Below are 17,129 nucleotides of genomic sequence, written 5' to 3' on the forward strand. Positions count from 1 at the left end.
GTATTATTGAGTCCAAGGTAACTGTCAAAACTTATTTAACTACGTCAGAACAAACGATTGTGAGGCAAGTTTTTGAAGTGAATGTCCCTTTATCTAATTCTTCATCAAATGAAAATTCTGTTTATCCAAGCTAAGATTTATTTATTTTTCTTTTATAGATAAAGAATGGGAGAGAGAAAATAATATATATAGAGAGACATCAATTTGTTTTTCTACTTATTTATGTATTCACTTATTGATTCTTGTATGTGCCCTGAGCAGGCATCGTACGTACAACCTTTGTGTACTGGGACGATGTTTTCCAACTAAGTTACCTGGCCAGGGCCAAGCTGAGATTTTAAAATTGATTCTTAATCAGTGTCATACATTTTATCAGCAACATTCTCCTTGAAGTACTAAGCTATTCACAATATGAAAATTAAGGTTTGGCATTTTCATCGGGAATATACACATCTCCATTTCATTGTACAGATGAAATGTGTCATCTAGTTATCCTATGAAGAAGTTTGGCAGGTTAATTAATTTAATTTTTATTATGGGTACTTATTACAAGAAATGGATAAGATGAAGTGTATTACTAATTTATTTTGAGAATGGAAAAGTTCAGGTGATGAACGCACACATTCTATTTTCAGAGGACAAGTAAAACTCAGTGGATTGCAAGTACTTTACGTGGTTTTCTTTACCCCCTTCCCCTTTTTTGTCCTTAAAAAATGGAAAAGCACTAATATGAATACAGTGATGCTAAATTTAAGGAATAGTTAGAGTTTTCTTGATTAATAAAAAAACTCTAGAAACTTCCAGGAATTTCATCCATGAATAAAGGAGACATTATTCTAAGATCAGAAGCATTGCCTCGTGTCTACCCTGGTTTTGTGCTGTTCTGACGTTTGTCATGATCCAAAGAACATTTAGTTTATTATTATTCAGGTAATTTTAATTATATAAACATTTCCATAATTTTATTTTCTCCTTATGAACAACAACAACAAAAAAGAAGATAGACTTGGATCAAAATATTAAATCAGGCATGCAATTCCCAGCAACTCCAAAGCCTGAAAACAGTGTATATTTCTGCTTAGATGAGCCCCTCCTAGCAGACCTTTCTTTTTCTTTTTCTCCAGATTCCCGGGGATACACTTGACATAAACATTAAATTTAAGGTAAGCTGGAGTTGTTTTGATACACATATATTGCAAAGTGATTGCCACCGTAGTGTTATCTCCCAACTTGATCACCTTGTATAATTACCTTTTTTATATTTGTGATGAGAACATTTAAGATTTTTTTTAGCAACTTTCAACTTAACATTTACTAACCTATACAGCTGTTTTATCTTCATGATCCCTGTATTAAAAAGAACTTCTGCTTCACTTACTTCCTTTTTTCTTTCTGAAATTTAAACAACAGATAAATTTCCAGGGTTGTAATTCCATGGTCATTTACTTTCCTGTTTGGAAATAGAAAAAAAATAAAGATAAATTGGAGGAAAATAAAGTAAAATGAGGAAGCCATAATTTGTCTTCAGTGTCAGCTGTGTTGTATGTGATTTATCAGGTTATCATTTTATAAGCAGAAGAATGCACCCATTAATTAGAACAGAGAAAAATGCAGTCACATTTTATAATCTATCCACCTACATTATCCAATCCACTGCTGTGTGAAGGTTTTCCATCTACCGTTGGGGAGAATGGTGCAGCTTAAAAATATTTGCTTATGCCTAGAGATATATTATTGTTATGATTACTACTGCTTGCCATTGATGAAACAAGTCTGTCTCCTGAATAAGAACAGTTAGCACATTTTAGTCAGCTTTAGATCTTGCAGAAAACCAAATTCTTCATTTTATAGATGAAACCCAACTAGAGAGGCATAAATTCACATAGCCAGTTAGTAGTAAACTTCAGATTAGATCTCAAATATTTCTATCTCTAGTTTTATTCCCTTTCCACTGCCTAAATTTTTCTTCCAGTAAGATGTCTTTGGAGCCTTGTAATTGTAAAAATAGCATGATGGATACATTCTTGCTTGTCTGGGACTTTACTAATTTTAGCACTGAAAGCAAATCCTAGGTCCTAGGAAACCCTTCAGTCACAGAAAAACTTGAGTGGTTGGTCACTCTTTGACATATATTTATTTCATTTTCTTTCTCTCTCTTTTCTCTTACACATATACTTGTGGGCTAGAAACCTGAGATTTCTGTAAACTGTATTGTGTTGGCTTCCTTCCTTTCATACCCTGTGCTGAAAGTATTGACTCTTGTTCTGAAATATGGACAACTTGGGCTCACCCTCCAGAGGAGACTGCTCTGGCTCTCTTTGCCCTTCCAGGCATCCCCAAACTACCGCCCGCAGGCTGCATGAGGCCCCTTGAGGCTATTTTCCGGCCCCCCGCTGCACTTCCAGAAGGGGCACCTCTTTCATTGGTGGTCAGTGAGAGGAGCACTGTATGTGGCGGCCCTCTAATGGTCTGAGGGACAGTGAACTGGCCCTCTGTGTAAAAAGTTTGGGAACCCCTGAATGGGTCTTGCAGCCAATGGGATGTGCCTGCACAGAGATCATGTCCCCTGTTAGGACAATTCCAGCTACCAGACTTCTTGTAGATGAAATGCACCCTTCTGGGGCATGCACAGGCATCTTCACCACTGTGTGTGTACATCTGTTGACAAGGTAACTGAAAGCAGCTATTTGTGGGACCTGAGGAGAAGGATGTGGAAAGATCTTGAATAAGTGAGCTCAGGACCCTGCATGGCTGTGCACATGTCTGGTATTGTGGGAAGGTGCTCGGGTGAAGCCAGTAGTGAGAGTCACAGCTTCACCCTCCTCTCATCCTAAGTTCTTGCCCTGATTTCTAAGCTTTGAGAATTGTAAGTTCTAAACCCAGCCTTCTAGGCCAGTATGAAGGGGCATGTGTCAAGACAGGAGGTGTAAACACATTGTATTTCACAGTTGGTTAGCTTGATTTATAATTTAAAAATATTTACCCATATGGTGCTTGGGCTTGCATTTGCACTATTGTCTCAGGCTCTGCAAATTTACAGGAAGGCCTTCTCACTGCCTTCCCTCAGGTCTGCTGTGACCTTGGGATCACCTCTAGATGTATTTAGAAATAATGGCTCTCTAAGTAACACAACAATCAAATGAATTTATGATACATGCATAGCTATTATGCTTGCTTTTTATGTCACGGTTTCAGGGTCCATTCTTTACTCTTTTGGACCCTAACTCCATTATCCTGGCTTGTCAATAGTTTCAAACAATTGGAGTTATCAGGGGATTGGATCTGCTATCTGATTATCTCCGTTACTGAAAGTACATAAAAGCTTCTTCCCAATACGGATAAAGATGGAGGAAATTGTCATGGTGAGATGGAGACAGCAGAATGGATCTCCATTCTCTGAGGAGAATGGTATTTCTTCAACATACTTCAAGTGCAAAAAAGGTCTTATGTTTTATGTCACACTCGCAGTTGCTCCTACTCACACACTCACTTTTCAAGAGTATGCATTGCCACCTCAGTAAATCACAGAGCTGCTTTAACACAGTAGCAAAATTTCATAATTTCAGATAGGGAACATTAAACAAAACAAACAAACAGCAGTCACCGCTCTTCACTGAGCATTTGTAATGTGTTAGCTTTGTGTTAAATGGTTTACTTCCATTGTCCCTCTTAGGTCTTGCAACAACCTGATGTCTGTGTGGTTCCATTACCTAATTGAGAAAACTGAGGCTGTAGAGTCTGTATCTTACCCAAGGAATATAACTAGAGTGTAGCAATTTGTTCCCGGTCAAATCATGAGTTAATTCATCCAGGAAATATTTATTGCACACCATTCACGTGGCATGGCCTGTACAAGGTCCTCCTGATGCACTGGGAAAATGAACAACAAAAATAATTATTTTTGAAAGTTACTATCATCTGGAAGGCTTAGAATTTAAGAGGAAATCAAATGAGGAGAATTAAAGTCAACCCTTAATGGAACAAATGTCTGTGAAGGTTTTTGTGTGGAATCAAAGCTGGAGCTGAGTCTCAAAGAAAAAACTGGTATTATCAAAGACTGATGGAGTAAAGACTTGTCAAATGAGGGGAACAGCATATGCAAAGTCATGGAGGCATTAATGTTGCTCAGAAGTGGTTTCTAAGGAACAATTATTGCTTTCCTATGGTCAGAGGGTCTATAAAGGAGGGACAGATGAAGGTAGAACATTTAAAAGAAGACAGAAAACATTAAACCCTCCTGATCTTAAAAACACCAACAGATTTTGTCTTTGTAATTTCACAGAGCATCGGGGCAGGAAGAACTCTTGAAATCTTAACATGCTCTATATCTTAAAGAAGAAATGAAACCTGGGTTTAGTTAAATGACTTGCTCAGCCCGAGAGCTTAAAATTAGTAGAATGCTATTCATTTGAATCCTCAATCCCAAACCTCAAGGCTCGACTAGTCACCCTTGAGACAATTATTTTGTTTTCCTTTAACTAACCTACCAAATAAATTCAATTTAATAAACATTCTCTAATTTCAGACTGGATTTTAATGGATATATATATATATATATATCCTAATATATATGTATATATATTGTAGAAGACCTAATATATATACATATATATATATATTGTAGAAGACCAAATGAATGTGGATAGATTGGGATAAGGAAAGTTATCTATTACAAATGATTTATACCTATTTCATTTTCAAAAGTCATATCTCATTTATTGACTGTAAAATACTATGACAATGGCAATTGTTATTTGCATCTAGAGTGCATTTTTATGAAATGTGATCAAACGTATATTAAATTCGAGACATCTCAGATTCACTAATTGTGTATCATTCCATGTCAACCTTCTGGTTCCAATTTTAGGACTAATGCTAACTCATAAGAAGAAAATTGAGTGTTAACTTTTTAGACTGACATCCCAATTTAAATAGCCAGGCTCTTGTCTTCTTCCCAAATATGACCCTGCCTACTATTCTGGTAGATGAGCTCTCATATTATTACCTAATTCTGCCCTTACCTTTCTAGAGTTTCCAAAGATGTGTTCAGCTTCAAAGTCCAGACTATAACTGATCAACCATTTTGGATTTCTTTCTCTTTTTCAGGAAAGGAGAGCATGGGGAGAGATTTTTAAGCACATATATTCATGGATGAGCCCTTTCTACCTTCTGGGACATAACAGAATTCTCCATTAAATGTCTCTGTTGTGTACTGACATACTGAGCTATCATCTGCTGTTACCCTTTTTCTCAGATAGTATTCATTTGCATGAGCAAGGATTAACTCTGGCACCTTTAAATTAGTATCTTTGAAAAAATATTTATATTTTTCATGCATGTGCCTGCCTTATGTTAAATCAGTTGCTTTTATATATATATAATGTAGGACACAATAGTCCTTTTTTTTTTTTTTTTTCTATTTTCTTGAAGTTGTAAACGGGGAGGTATTCAGACAGACTCCCGCATGTGCCCGACCGGGATCCACCCGGCATGCCCACCAGGGAGCGACGCTCTACCCATCCGGGGTGTCGCTCTATTGCAACCAGAGCCATTCTAGCACCTGGGGCAGAGGCCATGGAGCCATCCCCAGAGCCCGGGCCATCTTTTGCTCCAATGGAGCCTCGGCTGTGGGAGAGGAAGAGAGAGACAGAGAGGAAGGAGGGGGGGAGGGGTGGAGAAGCAGATGGGCAACTCTCTTGTGTCCCTGGCCGGGAATCGAACCCGGGACTTCCGCACACTAGGCCAATGCTCTACCACTGAGCCAACCGGCCAGGGAGACACAATAGTCCTTTGTTAGAAAATGTGAAGTTGTAAAAACTAAGAGAGGACCAAAGAGGTTGTGTTGTGGGATTCCTTCATGAGGGAATAGGGTTCCAGGGAGTAGAGGTTAAGGGAAGCCTTCTTTTTGGAAAAGTAGTCAGCTGTATCTGGGGACATTTCATTTTGAGGGGAAATGCAGATGTAAGACTACTCGAGAGAAAGGTTCTCTTTGCCAAGTGAGTTAGAAAACCTAATAGACTCTCCTTGTATTTTAAACTTGGGCTTCTGTATCTGCCCAGCTCTTACTCTTTATAAGAAAAGATGTCAAAGGACCCTAAAGCCCTCATTCTGGGGGAATGCTCTAAGCCATAGGAAATATTTAAAGCTCTATAATTGCTAGGAAGAACAAATAGAAAGATAATACAATGGAAAGGTTAAGATCAGATGTTGTTTTATTTAGAAAGAGCCTCTGTGCTATTTCTAATTTTAGATAAAGCAGTACCATATACAGAGAGATCATTAAGCTGGGAGTCAAGATCCCTGTGTCTGGTCAAATTTCTCATTATAACTGGTTCTAGAAGGTGCCCTTGACCAAATCAGATGAAGTATTTATCCTAGCTTATTCATCTAGGTATTAAACAAAATTAGTGTTTTATTTTTTTATAGTCCTAATTATCTCAGAAATTCTGTTCTATGAGAGTATATGAATATTCTCTATAAACACTATTAATCTACAGTGAATGTCACAATATGAACAAAGAAAATAACAAAATTTAAAAACACTTTTATATTTGTATGCATTTTAATTTTTATTGCTGTGCCCTGGCAGGATAGCTGGGTTGGTTACAGCATCATCTCAAAGCACAGAGGTTGCTGGTTCTATCCCTCCTCAGGGCACATACAGGAACACGTCCATGTTCCCAACTCTCTCTGTCTCTTCCTTCCTCTCTCACTAAAATCAATAATTTTTGCTGTTATATTTCAAGAATTTGTAACTCACTGTAGTACAAACATTTTTAATTGAAACACAACCTTTTCTAACTGGATGCCTTATTTCCATTTTCATCCTCCTATAGTCTTCTTTTTTTTTTTTTTTCCCTGCACAGCAGGTGGAGTGATCTTTCTAAAGCCTACTTAAGACAATTATATTCTATTCTTTAATAATGCCCCCCATGAATCCCTCTTGGTATTAAGACAACATGTGCATATCTTATGGTGGCCTCTACAGTCATGTATGATATAAATAAACAGGGTCTTGCCAATCACTGTAATCTTGCTGCCTGCACCATGTTACTCTTCACTAAGTTCAACCACATGAGGCTGTTTCAACCTTTGAACTGATTCCTATCTGAATAATCCTAAATAAGTCATTTCTTATTTAAAATTGTTTCATATGCTGGTTTTTCTGCCTTGACTTCTTCTTCTGAGATCCTAGCATCACTGGTTCCTATACATTATTTCGGTCTCAGCTGCGCATCTTTGCAAAGAAACTTTCTCCAACCAGCCCAGCTAATATACTGTCCATTGTTGAGGCTCTTTAACTTCATTTCCTATTTCCTTTCTACAAATCACCTATTTCTAGGTCATGAGATATTTTGGCTTTATAATTACTATTTATCTTCTCTCATCAGAATGTGAGCTCTGTGCCAACAGGAACTTGATCTTTTTTACTGAGGTATATCTTGTGTTTAGAGCAATGCACTGCACATGGCTGTCATTCCTAGAATATTCATTAAATGAATGAACATGTCCTTATAAGGAAAGTCAATCCTAACAATTCAGATCAAATTCTGCGTATGCTGTTTATAGAAGTCATAATTAAGTTTCCTATATTATACCATTAATGCAATTTTGCTCTAATCTAGTTATATTTTCATGAGGCTATTTAAGTATAAAAGAAACTCAGAGAAACTATTTTCATACTGGACATCAAAATTTATAATAATAGATCCAAAATATGTAGTTTCTATCAGTGAAAAAGGTGTCAAACAAAAAAATATATAGAACATTGTATGTTAATATATTTAAAGATTTTTCTTGTTTTTTAAAAAATAATTCTTGAATTTATTTCTTCTTAATTTCTTTATTTTTACTTATTTTCATTTTCTATTTAATAAATCAGAGATTTGATTACATGCTACCCTTTTCTTGTATATTCAATGTTCACAATGGCTGATGAAACATCAAAGAATCCATTTTATCTAGCATCTCAGAAGACAAAAAGAATACGAGTGTCTTTAGAGCAGGTATATACATAGAAAAGTCATCAGATGCCAGAAAGATAAGTTGGGGAAGAAAGTTAATACAAAAGTGTCACTGTAATGGAAATAAGGGCACCACTGTATCATGAATTGACATATAGTTTCCCCCCAAAACAGATGTAGTTGTTAGGGACTTATTTCAGAGCCCCTTTACCTCGTCTGAAAGTGGAGTCAGCGGTTCTCAACCTGTGGGTTGCGACCCCGGCAGGGGTCAAACGACCAAAACACAGGGGTCGCCTAAAGCCATCGGTTTCTGCTCAGGGGTTCTCACAAGCCTGGTACCAAGGTGAGGCTGTAGTCACATCAAAGCTTAATTGGGGAAGAACTACTTCCAAACTCACTCATGTGTTTGTGCCTTCTGGGCTATAGATTCAAAGGTCTCGGGTCCTCTCAGGCTATTTCTTTCTCCTGTTGCTCTCTCGATAGCGTTGTGCATAACACAGCAGTTTGATTCCTCCAGATTAAGGGGTTTGACAGAAGGAGTGCGAGTCAGCTAGCAAAATGAGAGGCACACTATTTTGATAACATAATCTCAGAAGTGACATTTTACAACTTCTGCTATATTCTATTTATTTGAAGCAAGTCACTAGGTCTAGAACACTTTTGAGTGGAGGAGATAACACAATAGCAGAAAAACTGGGAATGTGGATCATGGGGAGCCATAAGAAGTCGCCTTGCACACAGATAAATCAAGTAGAAGGAACATATTATTCTGATGAGGAACTTCCCAATGTCTTCATTGAAGACATAGTATTTGAACTCGACTATGAAAGATATAACCTTAAAGTGAAGGAGGATTTCATAAGAAAATCAACAAGGGAGAAAGGGTATGAACCTAAATAAAAGCACAGAGGAATCAAAATTCTAGGACTCATTCAGATTCCAATGACACTGCAGAGAGAATACCACATTCCAGAGACATAGTGTATTAGGGCTGGAGTACAGGACAAATCCTATGTCTTACTGACTCTCAGCAGAAAGACCACTCACCCAGTGTTCCTACCACTGCTAAAAGATGCTATATCATTTGTATAAACCAGTAACTGTACATTAAACTTTATTATAGCATCCTGAGACTGGAGACAATTCTAAGAAGTCATAGAGCTATCTCAGTTTATGGGAAAAAAAATAGACTTTAGTATATGAAACACTTTAATTCCATTTGGACCACTTATCAGCCCTTTGCCCAAGTCATTTAACCTTGCTAAATCAAAGTGTCCATAGCTATAAAATGGAGTAATTATAATTATATCAAACTGCTATTGAAAAGATTAAAGGATATAACATTTGTGAAAACACATAATGCCTAGTATGTAATACCCATTCATTAAGTTTTACCTCACTTGCCTTTCTTTTCTTCTGTAATTCCTTGCCTCTTTTTTTTCATATTTATTTAGAAATTCTCTTGTTAAAAAAAGTAATTACCCTGTTTTAAAAAAACTGCAAATTAGGACAAATTTAACCCCATTTTAATTCCATTATATTTAGTTAATATAGTGCCCATAATACACTCTCATTAGATGCTTCTTAATTAAGTTATTTTTCACCTTGTAGACAAAACTAATATAACCCGTCTGAAAGGTAACACTAAAATACCACTAATTGTACAAATCTAGAGAACTATAATGAGCACTAAGCAAACAGATGGTTAGCTTAAATGACTTAAGACAATGTGTGTTTTTATCTTAAGAAAGAGGTTCCATATCTGGGCTCATTACAGATACAACATTGCCTGACACATTGTAATTTATGTTTCTATTCTGATTTCTATTTTATTTAAAGAAATTAAGTTCCTTTGCATGAGGTGTTCCATGCATTTGAGACTGTTTAAGCTTAATTCTAATATTTAAAAATGCTTTCAGCAATAATGCTAATTTTACTCTGTAGTTTCTTGTGAGGGAAAAAATTGATACTGCTTCTTCAACTTATTAACAATGAAAGAAAGAAAAAAAAACAAATGTAGATGTATACGTTCCTTGTCTAGACTCATTAGTACACAAAGAACATACCTTCTTACTCTAGATATTTGAATATATAGCTTTTCAAGTAAAATAAGAAAATTTTGTAGTCCTAGATTGATCCAAATCCTGGTAATGAGACCATAATTTGTTATAGATTACATCACTGTCTCTCATTATACAATATGAAGATTATGTGATATCACCTACCTAACTGTCATAGATTTTGATTTCTGATACATACAGTAAAAACAGTATTCAACATATAAATATTAAAAAAATTTTGATTCTTTGAGAACAACCCTAAATGTTTTTTTTTTCTTTTCTTTCTTTTTTTTTTTTTTTTTTGTATTAATCTGAAGTGAGAAGCAGGGAGGCTGAGAGACAGAGTCCCGCATGCGCTTGACCAGGATCCACCCAGCATGTCCACCAGGGGGCGATGCTCTGCCCATCCAGGGTGTTGCTCCATTGCAACTGGAGCCATTCTAACACCTGAGGCAGAGGCCGTGGAGCCATCCTCAGCACCTGGGCCAACTTTGCTCCAATGGAGCCTTGGCTGTGGGAGGGCAAGAGAAAGACAGTGAGAAAGGAGAGGGGGAAGGTTGGAGAAGCAGATGGGCATTTCTCCTGTGTGTCCTGGCCAGGAATCAAACCCAGAACTTCCACACACCGGACTGACCCTCTACCACTGAGCCAATCGGCCAGGGCATCCTTACATTTTTTATGAAAAGCTAATATGAATTATGTGATCCACAAGGGTCACATAATTATGTGCAAATGAATTACTTAGATATTGAGTAACCAGTTAAATATCTAGTATGCAAACCTCAGATGTGACTCTGTTTTACTTGATTTCATGTCCCCAGGTTTTTTAAAAAAGTGATCAAATAATTGGGGGTGGGAGGAAAATATAACATTAGTAAAAGAAAAAAACTTTAGGGAAATTTGAAAAGGCAGTTAATTTAGAAAGACAAATGTAATTTCTTTTTAGGAAGAAGTATGTAATTTTCTAAGTGAGATATCAATCTTAGTAGAATAATATAAGAATTTTTTATAAAAATTTCTATGATATGAACTTGAAGACATTTAAAATTTGTTTAGGCATTTCTAAAATATTAAGATATCTTGAAATCTAGATATTTCAGATTACAAATCCATAAAGATTACCTTTTCTTTTCCCTCTATGGTCAAAAATTTAAATAAAGGCAAGGTTTTTTTTTATACAAAACAGATTTTTATGGGACTTGAGAAATTATTTTGCTTTTTAATGTGGCATATTCATTTAAGAAATAAAAAAAATGGCAACATAGACTCTGATTTGTAAGAAATTTATCATAGGGAAATATCTTTGAAAGGGAATGGGGAGATATAGAGGTAGGAGCGTCTTCAGGCAACAAAGTAAATCCTCTACCTGTGAAAGAAAGAGGGAAAGAAGGGAGTTGGGGCTGAAGAACGCCAGTTGTAGAGCCACTTTGAGAACATCTCAAACAAGATGTTGGATTGCACAGAAGAAAGACTTCCCTTTCATGAGAACCGCATTGGGCAGGAATGTCCCAGCTCTAGTACCATCGTCAAGCTCAGTCACTGACAGAGAGCAGTCTTGGGAGAGTGTGACTTTCTTGTAAAATCGATAATGAATCCTAAAATTGTGGCCCTGGAGGTTCTCAGCTAACTGCAGATGACTCACAGCAGTTTTGTTTTTTGTCTGTTGTTTTTTTCTTAATGATTGGAGACCTGAGTGGCACACTCCCGAGGCAACCATAGCCTGCCCCTTGTGCAGCACAGACCCGCTTCCCCATCCACTTCAGGGGAGCAACTTCCTCATGATTGCTGTGGTCTTCATCTTCTCAAATATCCTACAGTTTACTGCAGTTACAATTTCAGGGAAGCAACTGATGTTAATATTTGCCTCTTAGACTATTTTATTTTAAAAAATTTTTAAATTGAATTTATCGGAGTACAGGTGTAGGTGTGCAACTCAGTAAGACATAATCTGCATTCTGCACTGTGTGTCCATCGCCCTAGGCAATCTCTTTTGAGTCCATCCCCACCCCCCTTTGTCCACCTCCACCCACCCCAAACCCGTTTCTCTCTGGCTGTAGCCACCTTGTTTTCTGTGTCTCTGTGTTTTTCATTTTTACTTAATTCCTTCATCTTCTCCTCATTCTCTGCTTATGCATCAGCATGTAATGGTGACTTAACAGATGGTATGACCCAAACTCAAATTGAGTGGTCTAAACTCCTAGAATATATACTTGTCTCTGGCTTTATTTTTTACATATGTCCATTCATAGTTAAAATTGGACAAAAAATGTCCAGAGGCACCCACTGAGTAACTTCAGTTGTACACATATTCCTCCATACCTTTATTGTATGGTAGCATCTATACTTCCTCTTGCCAACAAGGGTCAAATACCCCTGCGTGATAAAATGTTGACTTGTCTTCTTGTCCATGCAATGAGTTCAAGTGTCTTGGGGTTACCTCATAGTTTAAAAGAATCTTGCCTGACCTGTGGTGGTGCAGTGGATAAAGCGTCGACCTGGAAATGCTGAGGTTGCCGGTTTGAAACCCTGGGCTTGCCTGGTCAAGGCACATATGGGAGTTGATGCTTCCAGCTCCTCCCCCCTTCTCTTTCTCTGTCTCTCACTCCTCTCTCTCCCTCTCTGTCTCTCTCCTCTCTAAAAATGAATAAATAAAATTAAAAAATTAAAAAATAAATAAAAGAATCTTGCTTTGGCCCATGAGAATAATATTACCTTGAAGGGGAAGTCCTCACTTACAGGCGTGGGTCATGTCTTCAAGCTGAGAGGGTTCAAAGGACTGTAAAGCCAAAGTCCTCATGACCTTCTTCTCCAGATGTCCATGTTCTATGTTTTAGAATGCAAGATTATTCAAATCAGAGTAATGCATCTGCCAGGTCAGAGCATGTATTTGTCTTAGGAGCTCTGTATTTTCAACTATTTGTGCTTGTATTTGCTCCCAGCTTTGTCTGCTCTTCCACTGCAGGAAGTAAAGACTCCTTTGTGTGCCACCAGAATCCCTCTTGCCTCACTTAGCCTTTAACTGTTTCTTAACTACCTTCAGTATCTCATCCCTCTGCCTGATGTCCAGACAATTTAATAGTAGTCAGCCCACTCTACCATCTTTCTAGGCACTGTTAGTCTTACATTTTTTTTTAAATAAATTTTTATTAATGGTAATGGGATGACATTAATAAATCAGGGTACATATATTCATAGAAAACATGTCTAGGTTATTTTGTCATTAAATTATGTTGCATACCCCTCGCCCAAAGTCAGATTGTCCTTTGCCACCCTCTATCTAGTTCTCTGTGCCCCTCCCCCTCCCCCTAACTCTCCCCCTGTCCTCCCTCCCCCCACCCCTGGTAACCACCACACTCTTGTCCATGTCTCTTAGTCTCATTTTTATGTTCCACCAATGTATGGAATCATGTAGTTCTTGTTTTTTTCTGATTTACTTATTTCACTCCTTATAATGTTATCAAGATCCCACCATTTTGCTGTAAATTATCTGATGTCATCATTTCTTATGGCTGAGTAGTATTCCATAGTGTATATTTTTTCAGACCTTGTATCATGTCATTAACAAGGGCATCTCCCTCTACCAGGCTGTCTCCCAGGCTACCTTCAGTGCAGTCTTCATCCATAAGGTCCATGACATTGGGCCAGGGATTCTCCTTACCCCATATTCTACATTATATGGAGTCTTCCCACCAGCTGGGTAGGGAGTAATGGGGTCTAAAAACCTCATCATACTACCTGCTTTCTTAGACCACGCTCTGGGCCAGCAGTGTTACTTTGGGTCATCTAAAAAGCTGAAACCAAAAAGAAGTTGGATGTGTGAGATATATATTATTTGAAATGCCTGTGAGCAATAAAAGAGAAAGGGAAAGGGAGTGGGTGGAGAAAGCTTTCAGACTACAAAGAGTCTGAAAAGAGCATAGGAAGGAATGATGATTGAGTAGACAGAACCTCAGATGGAATGCTACGATAAGAAAGCCTAAGCCAGAGAGATGGAGATGCCTGGAGTGGAGAGGGCTCGTTTAAGGAGGCACAAGTTGAAGAAAAACGGTTCATCTCTAATACACCCACTTAGTTCTGCCACTGGCATGGGGCAGCCCCAGACATACAAGGTCAATGTGAATTCTACAGAAGGTATTCTCTTGTCAGGAGGTCTGAGTGCTACATTTCTAGATTGTTTAGTATAATGGAAAATAAAAAGTATTACATCTAAGTCTACAGTAAGATAAATATAAGTTTCTATCCCAGGTCACTATTACTAGATCTGTGATCAGCACAAGTGGCTTGATATTTATGGAGATCTGTTTCCTCATATGTAGTTTAAAGACAATATTACCTTCTTCAAAGTCTGTTATTACTCAATATGAAGTTTGTAAAATTATACAGCATGACTAGTATTAATAGATTTTGAAAATATCATTTGACCACCCTTGCATCAGAATTATCTTCTTTCCAGTCTACTTTAATTTAATTTTTATTTTAAGCTAAAAAAAAGTGTCTTTAAAAAACAAATTAAAAATAATAATCGCATTTTTTTGGTTTACATTTAAGAAATTTAGTTGTTTCAAGTTGGTAATTAGATAAACATACCAATTAGTTTTAACATTTATTACAGAACATGTAATTTCCCTCGGCAATTCAATTATTGAAATATGTTTGATGTTTAATCATTTTAAATGAAAAATTTATAGTTTAGAAGTCACTATACCTCCAGTCTTGGTAGAAGAAGGATAAATCAACTATGTACTTTTGTACTATCTATGTGTATGATATTTCCTCTAAGTTTATTTTATACTTTTGATATAATATCTGATAACTATGTCTGTTGTAAATATGTCTGATTTCTCAGGACTATAAAAAATTGCTTGATGTACTTTAGTGTGAGTAACAGATTACAGCTATTCTTCAATTTCAGCTTCATTAAAGATTATAGGAAGAAAATTCTAACTAGTAGTTACCAAACAACTAATGCTCAGTCTTGATCAACACTTTATTAAATTATTTATGTGTATGTTTTGATTACCAACACAATGGTACATTTATCTAACCTTCTTTAGGGGGTCAATCAGTACATTGAAAAACAAAAACAACATAAACAAACAAAACATTAACCCTCAGAACCATGAATAAAGATAACCCATCAGTGACAAATAGCTATTAGATAATGAGAGGATACTTGCTAGAAGAAGATTTAGAGATTATGCAGTCCAACCCCCTTATTTCACACATGTGCAGAGAAGTTGAGTCACTTGTCAAAGGTGACTGAGGCAGGTGGTAGCAGGGCTTGGACACAAAGTCAGATCTTCGACCTCCAGGTGCATATGCTTTCTTCCACATGAACCTGGGATGTGTTGAGACATCTGGAAATTACAGGAGAAACAGAGGAGTGTTTCTTTATTTTCACAAGTTTAATCAATATCAGTTCCTCTGATAATAGTACTTAATGAAGACAAAATTATCTAAATATGCTAATATTACACTGAGAAAAGAAGAAGAAAAGTAAATGGATATTTATTGATCTTTTATTCCTTAAAGAGACTTGTACATACTTAATCTCATTTTTTCCTTAAAGTAGCTCTATAAAGTGGTATGTGTGATTTTTCTTTTTAATTGGTAAGGTAACAGGCTCAGAGGATTAAGTGGCTTGCATAAGTATTTATAAATGCAGTTTGTAAACTATATTTATAAATATTTTATTTATATATATTTCATATATTTACATTTTATAAATACTTTATATTATAAACATTTTATATTATCATATACAGTTTATAAATAGAGACTCTCTGTAACTTTGAAACCCTAACTCCTTCCGCACTTCTCAAAGAGAGCATTTGGTTGACGGACATAGATTCAGACTTGAACAATCATTTTTGAACTTTCAAAGTGAAGGGTGTCATGAATAATCACATGCATGATGAATAGTGGAATTAAAGCTTAAATGCAGGTCTTTTGATTTCAAAGCTCCTTCTCTTTTCGCAAATTCACTTCATTTATTTCCCTTAAGTTTTTGTTAGTAAGTTTGCCAACTGCATTTCTACTCCAAATGTCATCACATATATTAAATAGGAAAAGTATGAGAAAGTTAAACTGTTATTATGGATATAGCAAAGTTAAATTGTTATTATGGGTATGATGGCATATAGGTGTGGATACATACCACACACCTATATGCAGCCCTAAATATACCACTGCCCAGTTAATTGGGTTAACGGATCATTGTATTTAATTCTTGGCATGATGCTGATTTAGGAAATGAACAAGTATTTGATGGACTTTGGAGCTCTTCCCTTGGTTATGGTGGTTGTGAAGGTAGCGATGTATAATGCTCTACATGCGTAAATTTTTTCATGGGATCTATTACTTGCTCTATTTATTCATTAGCTGTACAATATCATTTAGTACCTGTATAGAATTACTTGGAGGGTAGAATTTTCTCCTGTAGGTAAATGGCAATAAACACCCATAGAATGAGAACAATCCTAGAATGAGTCACTAGAATATTCCCAGAACATAGCTCTTTAGACAGGCTAAAGGAATTGGGGGGGAGGGGAAGACTATAAAATGGACTTTTAACTGGGAGATCTGACTCATTTTTTGCTCTTGCTGTATGAAAGTGTCAAGACATCCAGGAGATAATTCTATTACTAAGGCAGCTATAAACTCTGAAATAAGCTATCCAGAAATAATCAGAAGATGTTTTAATGATATTTATATACTCATTTATTCCCTCCTGCCCTAATCCATTTTAAATTCATGTTTGTCTATGCTGAGAGGAAGCAAAGGACAATCTTCATGGACACAATTGGTCAATAGTAGAAAATTAAATCACTGTTTTATTGTTTTACCTTTATACCATATATGTTGTTTTATACAACATTACTCTTTTATTATTTGTTTACTAATTTCTCTGTCCTAACCCAGAATATCATTTTTATAGATACTTAATATTTTTGTATGGTCTATAGAAGTTAACACATTTTTTTTACTATAGCAGTATGCTTTTATTCTTATAACTTCAAAAAAATATTCAATTTTTTTTAAAATCCAAAAAAAAAGGTTAGAACATTAAAGGGAGACAGTGTACTTTTGGGAGTAGGAATGGTGG

The 17,129-nt window shown here is 36.4% G+C and overlaps 1 protein-coding gene across 1 annotated transcript in view; it reads left to right on the forward strand.

The window, feature by feature from the left end:
- LRRC4C (leucine rich repeat containing 4C) overlaps positions 1 to 17,129 on the forward strand; it is a 1,251,478-nt gene that overhangs the window by 808,904 nt on the left and 425,445 nt on the right. The window lies entirely within an intron of this gene.

Source organism: Saccopteryx leptura, chromosome 1 (assembly GCF_036850995.1).
Source record: "Saccopteryx leptura isolate mSacLep1 chromosome 1, mSacLep1_pri_phased_curated, whole genome shotgun sequence".
NCBI classification, from domain to species: domain Eukaryota; kingdom Metazoa; phylum Chordata; class Mammalia; order Chiroptera; family Emballonuridae; genus Saccopteryx; species Saccopteryx leptura.